Genomic DNA, 17,041 nt, shown 5'->3' with positions numbered 1-17,041 from the left:
GGAGTGAGATTTTAAGAATCCCTTTTTGTTGCTTCCCTTCTGTGTGTGTTTTGTAATTGATGGGCTCTGGGGGGTCAGTGTGACGGGGAAATGGGGGGTCAGAGTTGGAAATCAATGCTGGGGGCTGTTAGCATTCCCCTTGCCTTGGATGCTGTTGGAAGCCCTGCCTGTTTTTTGCTGCATGTCAAAATTGCCTCTGCTTTTTTTTTTTTTGCTATGACATGGTTGCTGGTCCTCTTGGTTGCTTTAAAATGAACAATGTAATTGACAAAAAAAGACGCTCTTGCTGACTTTGTTGTGACAAAAAGTCTGTAAAAACAGAAATAAAAATATCTGTAAAAATAGTGATCATGTCAACTTCTCTTTTTTTGGAACTACCTCAAAATTGATAGGTCAAATGAATGCTACATACGTTTTTTTGTATCATTTAGCGCAGGGGTTCCCAAAGTGGAAGTCCAGACCCCTTGGGGAGTCTTAATACACAAATGGGGGGGGGGGGGTGAAATGTCTTCCAGAATGTTTTTTTTTTTTTTTTTTTTTTAATTATCTAAAAATAGAACATTTTACACATTAAAGTAAGAAATGTGTAAAAGCGGATATTAGCGGGCCCTTGCACAAGCATCGCCTGATGTGCAGCAGGTGTTGCTTATCTGCACTTTATGTGGCCGAGGCTGAAACTGTGAGCATACTCGTGCAGTCCACAACATTTTGTGGGCGTGGGAGGTATACCATGATGCCTGTGGACTTTTTTGTAGGTCTTGGGATGGTAGATATGCAAAAAAAAAATGTCATGCATGTAGGTGAAAGTAGCATGAGGGGCTGGCCTTTTAAGTCATTAGGGGGCGCTATGGAGCAGGTATTGGCACGAAAGCTATGAATTCATACATTTTATGCCATGACTGAATTGTGGGCAAAGTGTGGTTTTTAGGGGGCGGAAAAATCATAGCGATCCTTAGGGATACAATAGGGCCTCACCGCCACTGCGTGTCAGTGCTCAGGCCCTAAAAACAGCAGCAAACCTTGCAATAAAACCTTGAAAATAGAAAATGTAATTACTTTTCTGCCTTTCTTTTTGCCACATGACACCTAACTTTAGGGTTAGTGAACAGTTAATTGTAAAAAGCATCAGTAGCAGTAGGTTAATTCATAACGGCACAGGAAACACAGACACATGCTCATAAAGGTAGGCAAATTTTCTGCAGACCAGCTGAAAGAAGCCACATTAAATCATTTTCAGGGACTTAGCAGGAGTACAGGAGCCCTCTGAAGAATTTAGCATCACGTTTGATATGAATGCAGTTAGCGCAACTCTGCTTTTTGTCTGTTTTAATTAGCTATGAATTACCATTATTCTATACCTTGAAAAAGTTGATGAAGGACCTAAATTCTGTCCATAGTAGTATCCGTGTCGTCACACGTTTCTGAAGCTCTGTTTTGAGGACAATCATCGGTGGGAGCCATATTGGAAATGCTGAACTCAACCTAACTAGTGTGACGTAAAGAGGTAGGCTTTTAGCCTCCTAGCCAACAGCTACAGTGTTCCCACCTGTCAGTCAAGACAGCTGTGCCTCTCATTGGAGACTCGTAATCTCAATATCTTCGAAATTACTTCATTATGAAAAATTCACCCCCCGTACAGTGTGTGCCGATCGAGAAATGAGCTATCCAGACTACACTCGTTTTTTGAACCAGGCTGTAAACATGTTTATTTCTGCTGTAAAGATCGGCTTTTTTGAATTGGTGTGTATGTGGTATCCGGTACTTTTGGAGCCAGCCTCAAGCGGATCCTCAATGAACTGCAGTTTTTAGCACTACCGCATTGGACTCATATTTTTTAGACTGGAGGTTGCCCGCTTGGTTTAGACAGGCCAGGCAAGTTTATTAATCAAGGAACATTCACACATAGTGGAATTTAAATGCTTTACAGAGACACATTTGGGACCTTTGGAAACCCCCAGATTTCAACTTGAGTTCAAAGTTCAGTTTTTTAGTCTTGAACGTAACTTGTCCATATAAGTCAGTAACGACAGACCTTACAAAAAAAAGTGACAATAACCATTAGATGCCCAAAACTGAGCGGTGGCATGCCTCTCAGTTTTGTGGAGCTCCATCAGGTCTTGTCAAATGAAGTCTGAGACTGAGACAGTGAGAGAGGTCAGTGAAGTGTCTGAGTGAGCTGCAGTGCTTTGTTAATCAGACAGACACAGCTCTCTAGACCACTTGCCATGTTTGTACACTCGCGCCGGAGAACAAAGACAAATCAATTATTGCAACGTGGGCAAACATCTTGATAAAAATGATTCCACCACAATTTGACAGCCTTGTGTCTCGTCTTCCAATCCCTTCCCGCCTCCCATCCCCACCCCCCTCACCCAAACCCATCTGATTCCTGCTCATGTAAATTGCTTTCAAAGTGAACAACCACAGAAACTGATGTCTGCTCTTGGCTGACAGTGACATTCTTGGAATATAAAAGACCCAATTTTTTCCCGTTGTCTTTGTCGAGCCAGCAAATAATCTCGACGCAGGCAGAAGACAATCTGTGATTCTTGCTGATAATAAATTTGAAATGAATCGCTGGCAATACATTTTCATTTGGACTTTGAATTGCTTTTCATTTTAGACTGCTGTTCAGGGTCCCTGGGCAATTCCAGGGCTTTCCTGAAGGCACTAATCTTGGATAGTGGTGGACCATTTCATGTCTGATGTATAACCTTTGAAACATCACAGGAGATGAAATGCCCTTATAAACTATGCCTTAATAATATAGTTTAAGGGTTAAGAAAATAAGACTCTGTGTGTGTGTGTGTGTGTGTGTGTGTGTGTGTGTGTGTTTGTGTGTGCGTGTGTTCTGGTTTATTGTTGTAATGGGGACTATTTACGCAAATGGGAAAACGTCCCTCTCCATGAAATCTAATAATCCTTGATTTTATTATTTTCCTGTTATAGTTTTAGTCACAACTTTATGACTGTATGTTTAATAGTCTTTATTCCAAATTACTATTTTCTGCTTGCTAACTCCTTAGCTTGTTAGCTTTCACGGCCCAAATCACAACACCAATTATTGAGGTTTTACTGAAGACCTGACTTGAGTGGGTCAGACATAAAAGCAATAAGATTGAGTTTTACATACACATGATGGTAACTGTTTCATAAGTAACATGACTCGCCTGTATTGACTTCTTTTAGTGCTTCATTGATCCTATATCGCTATTAGCTTGAGTCAAAAATGTTGTTCCAAAATATAAATTAAGCAGCTAAAGCTCTACGTCAAATTGAAAATTGCTGCTGTCTCAAAAAAAAAAAAATGTCTTCAAACATCAACAAAAAACACATAAATGTAAGAATATTTCAGATGTCATACTAATACAGTGCTGATCATAGTTTTAAGACCAGTTGAAAAATTGCAAGAATTTACATTTAGCACTGTTGGATCTTAAAAAGGTTCTAAGTACAGTTTCAAAATGCAAAGAGAAGAAATGTGAGTGAGACAAAAAAATTTGAGTGAGCAATTTATTACAAAGAGCAATTGAACTGAAATAAAAGTTTCAAAAAAGGACTCAGTAAGGAGTTGCTCAACCCTTCTTGTTGATCACTTCAAAAATTTGTTTTGGCTTGCTTGATGCGAGTGTTTCCAGGAGGCTAGTGGGAACGTTGCTCCATGTGGTGAAGATGGCTTCACGGAGGGCATCCACTGTCTGGAAATGATGTCCATTTGTGTAAACTTCCCTTGCCATCCATCCCCAAATGTTCTCAATTGGATTTAGATCAGGGGAAAATGCAGGATGGTCCAAAAGAGTGACGTTATTCCTCTGGAAGAAGTCCTTTGTCAGTTGGGCATTGAACTGCAGCGTTGTCCTGTTGAAAAACCCAGTCATCACCACACAGACGAAGGTCCTCAGTCATGAGGGATGCCCCTTGCGACATCTCCACCTGAAGCTCCATTGTTCCATTGAAGGAAAAAGCACCCCAGATCATGATGGCGCCCCCCTGAGCAGTAATGGCACGTTGCGAGAGGCCTTGCTTATGCAGCTCAACAATCCGACCACGTTCAATGAGAGAAAGCTTTTTTGCCTTTGCCATCAGGAGGTCATGACAGTGTGAATATCTGACAGAAAATTACATTGAATCCACATTTGTGCGCAGATTTTGGCTTTTAAAGGCTGTGGTCATAGTCTTTTGATTAGCTGATGAACAGCCTATTTCACTTATATTGTTGTTTGCAATAAATTGCTTACTCAATTTTTTTTTTTGTCTCCCTCCCATTTCTTCTTTTTGCATTTTGAAGTTCTACTTAGAACCTTCTTAAGATCCAACAGTGCAAAATGTAAATTCTTGCAATTTTTCAACTGGTCTTAAAATTTGGATCAGCACTGTATCAGCATCAGTCTTCTGACAGGAAAAGACAAGTGTATTAACAGGTCGAACTTGAACTGAACTCTGCTCCCACCTGCTGTTTTCCAAAGAAAACTGCGGGAAGTTATCTATTGAATCAAATAAATTACCTCCACCCAAAGCACTGTATAACCGCAGTTTTTCTCCCCAACAAAAAGTAACGCTTCAAAAATATTAAAATCATTGATTAGAGTCAGTTACATACAGTACTATCTACTCGCAGAGACTGGGAACAGAGCCTAATTGATTGCTAAGTGTCTCTACAGTAATTACCAGATGCAGTAATTAGCACATGTGTCTACACGCATGCATGCACAGAGATATATGCACACACCCAAACACACAATCTTTCTTTGTTTCTCATCAGTTTTTTTTTTCCTCACAGTTGCTACCCTGGTGATCAACCAGCTCAAAATGGTGGTTAATGAAGTAGCAAATCCAAGTCATTAGCATAATTAATATGGACTCCTGATTGCCTTTTGGGTATCTCTCCCTCTCTCTCTCTAATCTATCATTGACTCCTTGTTTTGTGCATTAGTTGAGCTTATGACTGATTTCCAACAAATCTATAACTTATTTCCACAGCTGGAGTTCAGCAGTAATGTGACCTGAAGGGCTGTCAACCGTGAAATCACAAATTAAATACGAGAAGTCCAAGAAATTATAAATGTGCTGGACAAATTTAGATTGATCATTCGAATTAGGATTATTTTTTGTCTTTTTATTCTGCTGGCGTTGTATAGTTTGGGGGAATAGGACTGAAAATTGCTGCAGAAAAAAAACAAAGTCATGTCTTTGATGAAAAAATTAAAAGGGGTGCTCATTTTTTTACTTCAAGCAACAATACTTCATGTTGTTTTAAAGGTCAGTGAACCCAACAGTTCAGTCAATGTTTGCGAATTTCATTTACACACATCGATTATATTGACCAATAACAATAAGTCCTTTTTCTAAATTTCCTTGATTTATTTTATTTTTTTGACATTTTTGCCTTTTATTCATAGGACAGCCAAACAGAGACAGGAAACATGGGGAGCAGAGAGAGAGGGGGAATACATGCAGCGAATGGATGAGGCTGGGGGTTGGAACCTGCGACCTCTGCAACAAGGACTGTAGCCTCTGTACATGGGGCACACTTACACAGGACTTCCACCAGATCCGTGTCCAGTCCGTCTCCAATCCGCTGCGGTCCGGCTCTGTGCTCTCTCGTCCGTCAACACCCACCGGTTGCATTTTTTGAACGGAGCACGGAGCAGGACCACCAGACAGCTGGAGTCATGTGACTGAAGTTTTCCCACAGTAATTAAGGATTCTCCTCCTCCTCTCCTCATCCATGTTGTCTTTATCAGCCTCTGAAAACCTCTGACTTGATGACTCTAGGCCTGCCTCTGCTCAAAATGACATTTTGTTGTCATTGTTAAGTTAAATTAACCAGATGTTTTAATTTTGTTTTGGTGCCTGACTTCCTGTCCCGCTCCATCTGCTCTGTGCTGATTGATGCAAAAATAGAAGTCCTGCGTATCTGATCCGTTGCGTTTTGACCTGCCTGATCAGAGACGCAGCCGGAAAGCAACGGAGCGGATCCAGTGGGATTTAACAGATTGACTAGAATAGAAACCTATCAGATCCAGTGCCGTGACGGATCAGAGACGGATCGGACATGGATCTGGTGGAATTTGGCCGTTAGACTGCTAGGCCACGGGCGCCCCATTTACCTTGATTCTTGACTCTGATTGGTCAAAACCCATAACAACAGTAAGTAATTGTGACCAGGTAACACTTGTCACACATATCAAATCAACCCTTAGAAAAGTAATCCGGTACATTTATGCATTTAGTTCATGATGTCACCTCTTCCTGTTGACAATGTGTCAAAACAGAGGATGTTTTTAACATTACTCTCAACTTATTTAGAGAAAACAAAACTTAAGACTTTGGTTGTTGGCTGAAAGAGATGTTAACAAAGCAGACACAAATTGCAACACAGTATAGGCTTCGGTGGAGTTACAGGACTGGTCCGGTGAAAAGTGCCAACATGGAAGTTACTGCTGTTATTTTCTGCATCTATTAAAGAAGATAAGACCCTTTTGCTTTACATTGCGTCATGTCTAAACCTGGTGGGATTCTATTTTGCATAGAACCCATGTGCTCACTCTGGAATATCCCTTAAATAATGTAGATTCACGTTATTCTAAAAGTCATTCTATAGCAATAAAAATGATTGACAATCCCTTTGCATTTCAAAGAATAAGGCAATAAATCAGATTTAACTGTCGTCAACCATTAGCCAGTTATTACAATGTAAAGCATGATTTTTTTTAAGGGGAAGTTGCCGAACATAAGCATCAGCGCATTATGGACTCTGCAAGCCCCCCACAATCCTTCAAGATTTGATATGGCCTCTCCATGGCTCCTAGTCTGTGGTAAGTGAGCACAAATTGGCCGTGAAGCTACAAGGCTATAGGAGCCAACAGTTTGTTTTTATATTTAATAGTGTAGCTTTAGGACACAGGGCTGTAGTGAGGGATGTTTAAATAATAAATTAGCAGAGGGGGAGAAAAGCAGACTTTCTCCTGAATGTATTGATATCTTAGCGTGTTGGATTGCACGGGGGGTATTATACTGTACTGCATTGTGAATGAAGTGCATTAATGTGACTGCCTGAATGGCCATCTCACTGGAGATGTGTGTGTTCAAATTCTCTTTTTAAAAACAGGAAGGAAATTAGCCAGCTGTCATGTAATTAAGTGAGGTGGAAGGACAGGTTGAGCTACAAGCCACCTCATTAAAATGGATCATGTTGTTATTCGTGCGACGCATACGAGATGATCTCATACTAAATCAGCGAGAGCCTTGGACTGCATATAACATGTGCGTAGTCTCTGTAAGTAAAGTTTTCTGAAGAAGTGTTTAAAGCCCAAAGATGGCGGTGCTCTCTCCACCTCAGGCTTTGGCATTTCACTTAGGCACATGGAAGGGCAAGGAGATCCCATAACACAGCCATACTGCCAAATTTAACTCCTTGCATGCAAATGATTGATTCTTTTATTGCACTGGAAGAAATGCTCCTCCAAAAACAAGGAAAGAAAAACGTATTTCAGGGTACTTTTACCTTGAAATTAGCAAAAAAAATCTGCCAATAGAACAAGTGAAATTTTTCTTGGTAAGATTTCTTAAAATAAGATGTGATATTTAGAAAACTATGATCTTAAAATTAGCAGGGAAAACTTATTTTAAGCAATATTTCACCAGTATTTTAAAGCTTAGTGTCTCAGAATAAGCCAGGAATGATAACAATTAGTATTTTTTCACTCAAAAAAAAGATTTTTGCACTATTTCATGTCAGCTTCTTCATTTGAGATATATTCACCTTAATTTGAGTTGTATTATAGCAGCACTTCTCTAGGTTTAAAAACATCTTGTACTTGAAATAAGATTACAAAGTTTAATTTGAGCATTTTGAGATATAATGTCTTCTCATGGTGAGCTTGATATACTAATATTCAGTCATGATGTTTTTTAGGATAAGCCAGCTATGCTCAAAAGTAGGTGTTTCATTGTGTGCATGTAGTTTGAGGATGTATATTTTTTATCTGATTTAGAAGAAACAGTGCCTGAATACTGTAACCCACCCTTTAAAAACAACTTTCCTTTCTTTCTTTCTTTCTTTCTTTTATCAATGGAGCTGTTTTCTGATAGATTCTCCAATAAAATGCATTTACTTAAATCCAGTATAGGGTATGTCTTAAATCAAGATTATCCGTCTTCTACAAATAAGATCTCAGCTTGAAAAATGTATGAAATGTAAAATAAACCTTGTTTCTTCTAAATTACAACTCAAAACAAGATCATTTCATGATTGTTTGACTTAACAAGATATTTAAGATGTCTTAAAACAAGTCCCTCTATCTTGCTCAAATGTTATTTCTTAATTAAACTTACTTAAATCAAAGTGGGATAAGACATTTTGACAAAAAATTAGACAATTTCACTTGGTAAGATTTTGAGTTTTTGCAGTGTGAGAGTTGTCCTGACTGAAACACTTTTTGTTCGGGCTTTCAGCATGCTTGTTGCTGTCAAAATGGGCGTTTTAGCATGGGGGCTAATGGAGACTGGCTTTTGGGGTCAGCCTCAAGTGGACACTTAAGGAACAGCAGTTTTTTGCACTTCAGCACTGGTCTCATCTTTCAACACTGGAGGTAGATGAGTCAAAATAATCCTTATTCAACGGGATGCTCACTTCTGATGTTGTCGTCACACAGTCATATCAGTCAAAAGTATGTACATTCAAAATAATAGATGGATTTCTGTATACTGATTTATTCCCAGACTTGTGTGTATAAATGCATGTTTAGTTTTTGTAATTTCTGATTAAGACAAATCACTCCTGAACTTTGAATTTCACTACCAGCTCCATCAGCACCAAGTAAGTTGTTTGGGCCTCTCCCTCCTCCCCACCAGTCTTTTCTTCGTCTTTGTAGCTACAGGGAGAAAGATGGAGAGTACACTGAGCTGGAAATCTGAATCATTATCAGTTCCTCCAAAGTCCATTGAGCAGCCACAGAAGGCAGCAGCAGCACACATTTAAAAGCAGGCAGTTGTGCTCTGACATGCTCATAAACACATGTATAAGCATAAATCTCTGACGGGCTATTTACTTATCAATCCCTCTTTGTTTGTACTCGGAGCCAATGTGCGATGAGCCCCATCCAAATCCCTCTAGATGCCTCAGTGCAAATGTTCTCCGCCGAACGGCTGTTTGCGGGGAAATCGATGCAACCACAATGCTATTAGGAACATTTTAATTGGATGTTAAAGGGGATTCATTATTACTGTTATGACGGCTAAGCACAGGGAATGTAGCGAGGCTGCCAGCCATGTTGGTGTGTGCTGCTGAGCACTCAGAGACAGCCTGTGTAATTTATCAGAGGACGACTACTGTGCTGCACTCTGACGTTCTGTTTCAGTGACTTTGAAACATTTCTGTTGCCCAAATTAAATTCTAAGATTATTTAAGATTTAATAAACAGGTGCAAACCATGATGCTATTTTATTCCCATACATAGACTGTATGAAATGAATGTATTTGGGATGTCAACCACTGGATTGTAAAGAGGCGTCCAACTGGCCAGATTGGAAATACTGACTCCAACTAACCAGAGGTGTCAAAAGTATTCACATTCATTACTCAAGAAAAAGTATAGATGCTGGGGTTTAAAAAGACTTCTGTAGAAGTATCAACTCAAGCTTTTTACTAAAGTAAAAGTGTAAAAGTTCTGGTTTCAAAACAACTTAAAGCATAAAAGTAAAAGTAACGTAAGGGAAAAAATGCCATTAAGGACGAAAGCTTAGGCTGCGCCACAGGGGCCTATAGTGCACTACCACCTAACCCTAACCCTAACCCTAACCCAACCATAAACCCTAACCCTAACCATAAACCCTAACCCTAACCCTAACCCAACCCTAACCCTAACCCTAACCATAACCATAAACCCTAACCCAACCCTAACCCTAACCATAAACCCTAACCCTAACCCAACCCTAACCCTAACCCTAACCATAAACCCTAACCCTAACCCTAACCATAAACCCTAACCCAACCCTAATCCTAACTCTAACCATAAACCCTAACCCAACCCTAACCCAACCCTAACCCTAACCCTAACCCAACCATAAACCCTAACCCTAACCCTAACCCTAAACCCTAACCCTAACCCAACCCTAACCCTAACCCTAACCCTAACCATAAACCCTAACCCTAACCCTAACCCTAACCCTAACCATAAACCCTAACCCTAACCCTAACCCAACCCTAACCCTAACCATAAACCCTAACCCAACCCTAACCCTAACCATAAACCCTAACCCAACCCTAACCCTAAACCCTAACCCTAACCCAACCCTAACCCTAACCATAAACCCTAACCCAACCCTAACCCTAACTCTAACCATAAACCCTAACCCAACCCTAACCCTAACCCTAACCCAACCCTAACCCTAACCCTAACCCTAACCATAAACCCTAACCCTAACCCTAACCATAAACCCTAACCCTAACCCTCCCAAAAAAACATGTTTCTAAAGGCCAAAATGACTATAATGTTATATTAATATGTTAATGTTGAAATATTTGGGTTGCACCTGTTTCAACCATGTTTATGCCCATTGAAAATGAAGGCATTTAGTACAATGCAAATACATTAACGAAACCATATATATGTACTACTGAGCATTAACGTGTTTCATGGAATGGAAGATTTGATGACTAGTTGCCTATGAGTATTGTAATGGTTCAAAAAAGTCATGGCGCGATTTATCTGGATATGTTTTTGTTTTTTTGAACAATGACAAGCCGGAATTAAAACAAGCCGGAATTAAATAGGAGTAATGAGGCTATTTCTAAAATGTAAGGAGTAGAAAGTACAGATAATTGCGTGAAAATGTAAGGAGTAGAAGCAAAAAGTTGTCTGTAAAATAATTACTGTATAATAATTATTTGTACTTCGTTACTTGACACCTCTTCAACTAACATTGTACTGAGTACACACCTAACAGTAAAGTTAGCCATGTCCCCAATATATGCCTGATTATATGCTACTCTTTGCCTTTATATAGACACAATTAATGAGCTATAAATACAGTACAGTTCTTGGAATAAAAAAAATAGAGACCACAACTGTTTTTGTACCAGGTTGTAAACATGTTTATTTTGGCTGTAGAAGTCGGCACTGTAATATGGGTTCCAATCACTGACTGTATATAAAAATGAAAGACACACCTCTATCTCCACTCATTGGGAAAAAAATGAAACCATGTGGCTAATGAAGCCCCAGCAGCAACCTCCAATATTGAAAAATGAAGCCAGTGCAGAAGTGTTTCGACCTGCAGTTCCTTCAGTGTCCACTTGAGGCCGTCTCCAAAAGCTCAGGAAGTGAAGTGAAGAAACATACATTTATCATGTATTTTAAATTTCTAGTTTGGTCTATGTCCCATCTGTTATAATGCAGGAAGCAGGTTTTATATGACTCATAGTGCAGCCAGTCACCAGCGGGCACTGTAAATGTTGGCTCCACTTTTGGGAAGCTGTTATGCTCTCTGTTCTAATTGGTCCTCTTGATTTTTGGCACCAGCCCCAGGTGGACACTCTGGGAACTGCAGTTTTTTTTTTTGCACTTCTGCATTGGCGTCCTTTTTCTAACAGTGGAGGTTGCTGGTTTCATTATGATGTTATAATGACAGTCATAGTGCATAAAGGTGAGACAGATGAAGACATGGAAATTAAATGCAATCAAATTTTTAATCACTTTTAAAATTCCATTATTTTGCTTGTCAGAACAGTTCATATGTCTTAGTGTGACTTATTTTTAATTTGATATGGATTCCGAGTCTAAATATAAACATGATAGACATGTGTAGTTGATATGAAACAAACCTCCCCCGGAGCCTTTATACCTGACCAAACTAATCCTTAGTTATATGCTCTGATTCCATATTAAGCTCATGCCCTGCAGTCATAAAGAATGTGCAGGTAATCATCATTCCAACCTTTGTGCTACCCACTCAGATCCTGTAATCAATTCAACAGCAGAAGGGCAATCTGTTTCATGTCGCCGGTTAATATTCCAATCAATAGGTTGATGCAGAGCGCAATTAAATGCTTTGTTTGTTAATTTGATTTCAGGCAAGGTTTATTCTATAATGGTGGAAACAGTATGGATTGATATGTACTTACCCATCAATCTATAGCTGATGTTCCTCTATATGCTCACATGGGCTGGGTCTGTGATGTGGGGACTACTTGGCACTTGGTTCAAGTACCCTTTTGTTTATAGAGATTAGCTAAAATCTTCAATAGATTCTTTGTGCAGAATCTTCAAAAAGTCAAAAGGAACGTTGTGGCCGGAGCGTAAAAGTTAGTGACCACTGTTGTAAGTATTTTTCTATGGGGCGCCGTTTGTAACATTGTGCACACTGAAAATAAAAGCAACATTTCTCCACATTTAGCTCCAAAACGACATAAAAATGTAGAGTGAATTTTTAAAAGTCACTTTTTTATCACATGTAGAGGAATATTTGTGATCGTTTCACAATTAGTTTTCTTGTGAAAAATATATTAAGTTAAAATCATTGTTGAATCCAAATGCTAAATATATATCTAAATGTTAAGTCTAAATGTTAAATGTTGCTCCGCGATCCTAAATATTTAGCTGATATGTGGCAGTTTGAATTTGCATATTAGCTAAATATTTAGGATCGCAGAGCAACATTTAACATTTATATTTAACATTTAGAATTATATTTAACATTTAGATTTAGATTTAACATTTAGATTTATATTTATATTTAACATTTATATTTATATTTAACATTTATATTTATATTTAACATTTAGATTCATCGTTGAACATTTATATTTAACATTTAACATTTAGATTTAACATTTAGATTTAGATTTAACATTTAGATTTATCGTTAAACATTTAGAATTATATTTAACATTTAGATTTAGATTTAACATTTATATTTATATTTAACATTTAGATTTAGATTTAACATTTAGATTTAGATTTAACATTTAGATTTATCGTTGAACATTTATATTTAACATTTATATTTAACATTTAGATTTAACATTTAGATTTAGATTTAACATTTATATTTATCGTTAAACATTTAGAATTATATTTAACATTTATATTTATATTTAACATTTATATTTATATTTAACATTTAGATTTAGATTTAACATTTAGATTTAGATTTAACATTTAGATTTAACATTTAGATTTATCGTTGAACATTTATATTTAACATTTAACATTTATATTTAACATTTATATTTATATTTAACATTTAGATTTATCGTTAAACATTTAGATTTATCGTTAAACATTTAGATTTGTCGTTGAACATTTAGATTTGTCGTTGAACATTTAGCATCTGGATTTAACAACATTTTTACTTAGTACATTTTTCAGCACAAAATCAAATGTGCAGAAGATCACAAATATTCCTCTAAGTGTGATTTTTAAAAAAGCGACTTTTAAAAATTCACTCTACATTGTTATAACGTTTTGGAGCTAAATGTAGAGAATTGTTGTTGTTATTTTCAGTTTGCACAACTTTACAAACGCCCCATACTTTCTTAGGGTTCATAATTAATGTCTGAAGATGCTGTCTGATCATTTCTACAAAGTATGAAACTATACTGCTGTTGGGCCTCTTAGTGGGCCTCTTTATTTAACCCTCTTTTTTAGCAGAAAATATACTTAAGTTGTTTTACAGCATTTCAAACTTTCTTGCCTCTCCTGTCCTTCCACAAAGACTTACAGAGGACTTCTTTCTACCATTCCTCTTAGTCGAAATGAATGAGGACAGCACACTCTCTGAGCGCTCTGATAGAGTGTGTAGCTCTGTAGCCTGTGGTGCAGTGAAATCTGTGAAAGATCTTTGTTTTTCCTATTGATTCATTCATTTTCTCAAGGCGCTGTTTGTCTGTCTCTGGCAGAGTGATAGAGGGAACTGAGTGACTAATAGTACAGGTAGCACTTGAGGCTAAGACAAAGTCCATCATGACAGGCCTGATGTCTTCACTTGTGTCGTTCCCTTTGAATAATGTCGGCGTCTACAAAGCTGCCATGCATTATCATCATATCTCTTCTTGGCATTTGATGACAGTTAGTCTCTGTCCTCTCGTATGTCTTAGAAGATTCAAGTGAGGTCTGCTATGCTATCCGTTGTGTTTAATTAACACACAAACACACACTGTCCTACTTTAATGGGACTTTCTGAAGTTTGCGGTCTTCACTGTGAGGAAAAGAAAGCCACTGCTGTAGAACGGAGTCGCTTTTAGCAGCTGAGAGAGAGCACTCTTAGAGACAAGAACAACATGACAGAGAGAACTTTCAGGAGCTTAATCATCAAGGACCATTGTGGCCTCCGTGGCAGAGTGCTGCCTCATTAAGACCAGCACATTAATGTCCTTCAGACACTGATACACTCCTTAATACAGTCGTTCAGCAGCTGCAGAGTCTTTTAATGGCCAACCCTAACAAGCATAATAAAACGTCTGCTTTGGATTATTCGTGAAAAATCAACATATGGACACCACAAAGGAGAGTTATGTTTCCAAAATTCAGTAAGATTAGTGCGCAACAACACTAAGTGTGTGTAGAATTTTTCCATTTATTCTATGCAGACAAACGAAGGAGTGAATCCGCCCGGCACTTCCAGACAGGCCGTACGTCACAGCATCGATGAAGTCATTAAACGGTCAGTGGAGTGTTGTTTGTCATGGTTATTCCGTAAATAAAGAACACCATTTTTATCGTGTGGCAAGCCGAGGTGTCACTCGCACAGGGTCCTGTTACGCTCGAGTGTAAGAGTGAAGGAGGAGTGTGGCTGTGCTCTTGGGTTATTGGATGACCATAAACAAGTTCTGTGACCAACTCCTCTAGAAAGCTCTTCACTCAACAACTGATGGTCATTCAAGTGAATTTAAATTTCATTCAATGAATTTATTTGTAAATTATGGTGGAAAATAAGTATTTGGTCAATAACAAAAGTTCAACTCAATACTTTGTAACATAACCTTTGTTGGCAATGACAGTCTGTCGTCTATCTATCTATCGGAAGTTTGGCGGTTTGATCCCAGCTCTGGCAGTCACATGCCGAAGTGTCCTTGAGCAAGCACTGAACCCCGAATTGCTCCCTCTATTGTTCAGAGGTGCGTGAATGTGTACGAATGAGATCAGCTAACACTGATGGTCCCTCACTACATAGCAGCCTCTACCATCAGTGAGTGAATGTGTATGAATGGGTGAATGTGGCGAGCAGTGTAAAAGCGCTTTGAGTGGTCAGAAAGACTAGAAAAGTGCTATATAAGTACAAGTCCATTTATGTTATGATATTAACAAAGACCCAACATCAAGACCGGATAAGATCCAGTCCCATCTTACAGACATGACTCAGTCATGTCTGTAAGATGGGTCATATCGCATCTAAATGAGCTACATTTAGGAAATTACAGTAGCAAGGACAAACTTCCTTAACGGGCAGAAACCTCGAGCAGAGCCAGACTCGTGTTAGAAAGACATCTGCCTTGGCTAGATTGGCGAACTCTTTCACTTGATCATTTTTGAACACAATTCCAAAGCATTCGTTTGGTTTGGAGATGTTTGAAAAATGAGTCAAAGTGGTAGCAGCACATTGACTCAAAGTGAAAGAACAAACTTTGCATAGTTAAGCATGCAGATTGGTAAACTCCCTATTCTCCATTTTCTGGGTTCAATCCAAGAAATAAAAGGAAAAGTAACTTCTTGAAGCTGTAGAGGTTAGCCCCAACTATGCTTGGAAGCATTGTCTCTGCACACCATCATTCCCCAACTTCTCACAAAGTATACCTTTCTTTAAAGGACTCGAGCACAAAGTAACTTCCAGCAATGACCATTAGACTTCTGAAACAGGCCCCCGTATTGCTGAAGGTAGTGCATTTTCAGGCTCAAATCAGGAAGATTCATCGATATAGATACCCTAGAGACTTCCACTCAAAGCTGTCAGACAGATCGCGGCCAATTATAGGGCCTTTTTCAAATTATCTCTGAGTCCTAAGCATCCCTGTGCTCTGTCAGAGCTGGCACTAGATGCAGTGGCTAATGGCTGCTGGCAGCCGGGGCACTAGTTTAACCCATCAGCGAAAGCCTCTCAGGGGGGCTGATTACGCTTGTTTGCATCTGTCTTCGTCTTCTTTTGCTTGCCCGTGGAATTGGAGGGAACCACAATGCACACATATCACGGATAGCATAGCAGGCTACCAAATGTTGGGTTGAAATTATAACGTCAAGCACAACTGTGGCTGTCTTTTTTGCGAAGTCAGAGCAATGCAAATACCTGTATGTCTTAATTTGACCTTTTGTCGAGCCTCCTCCTGGGTTGTAGGGTCACTCAGTTGCAATCTGCTGAGAAGAATAGAAAACATGCACTCAATTAACCTTTTCAGTACCTTTTCCTTTTTAATATAAATTTAGGACCATCAATTCTGCACCCTAGCTGAGTGTTTGCAGTCTCGTACAGTTCTGGATGTTTGGGAACAATAGAAAAATAACTACAGTTGGATATGCAAAGCTTCTTTTGTTGCAAGCTGTTGATGGAATGAGGTTTTCTGCAGGGTACGAATGCTATGTTTTGCTTGGCAGCTTAAAGTCAATAATGCATCTGCTGTCTCAAGTTTGGTGAGTTGCCAGTCAAGTAGGTTGGGAATACCTCTCTATTGTTTTAGTTCATCATCAATGTATGAGCTGTTGTTTATTCTATGTAAAAAATTCATTTTTAATCACATTAGTTTATAGTGCTATTGTTAATATCACTTAGGAGTGTTATTAGTGATGGGCTGGTGGATTACAAAACTGCTAATCACTTTTTAATGGATAATATGCAAATCAGAAATGGATTTCTGAACTGGTTTGTTTACTTCTCTTCACATATTCTGCAGCTTAAGCTATGTGCGTGTTCTCTGTCAGCAATATTGTTCAGGCCTGGCTGGAATAATCAAGTTTTATTAATTGACTTTCTCTGGGAATAACTGTCGAACTACTTTGCAATTAAACGCAGCGCTCAAGGCAAAAAAAAAAAAAAGTGTCCTTGCAGT

This window comes from Notolabrus celidotus, chromosome 21 (genome assembly GCF_009762535.1).
Source record: "Notolabrus celidotus isolate fNotCel1 chromosome 21, fNotCel1.pri, whole genome shotgun sequence".
In the NCBI taxonomy this organism is placed as follows: domain Eukaryota; kingdom Metazoa; phylum Chordata; class Actinopteri; order Labriformes; family Labridae; genus Notolabrus; species Notolabrus celidotus.
This window is presented reverse-complemented; position numbering follows the sequence as displayed.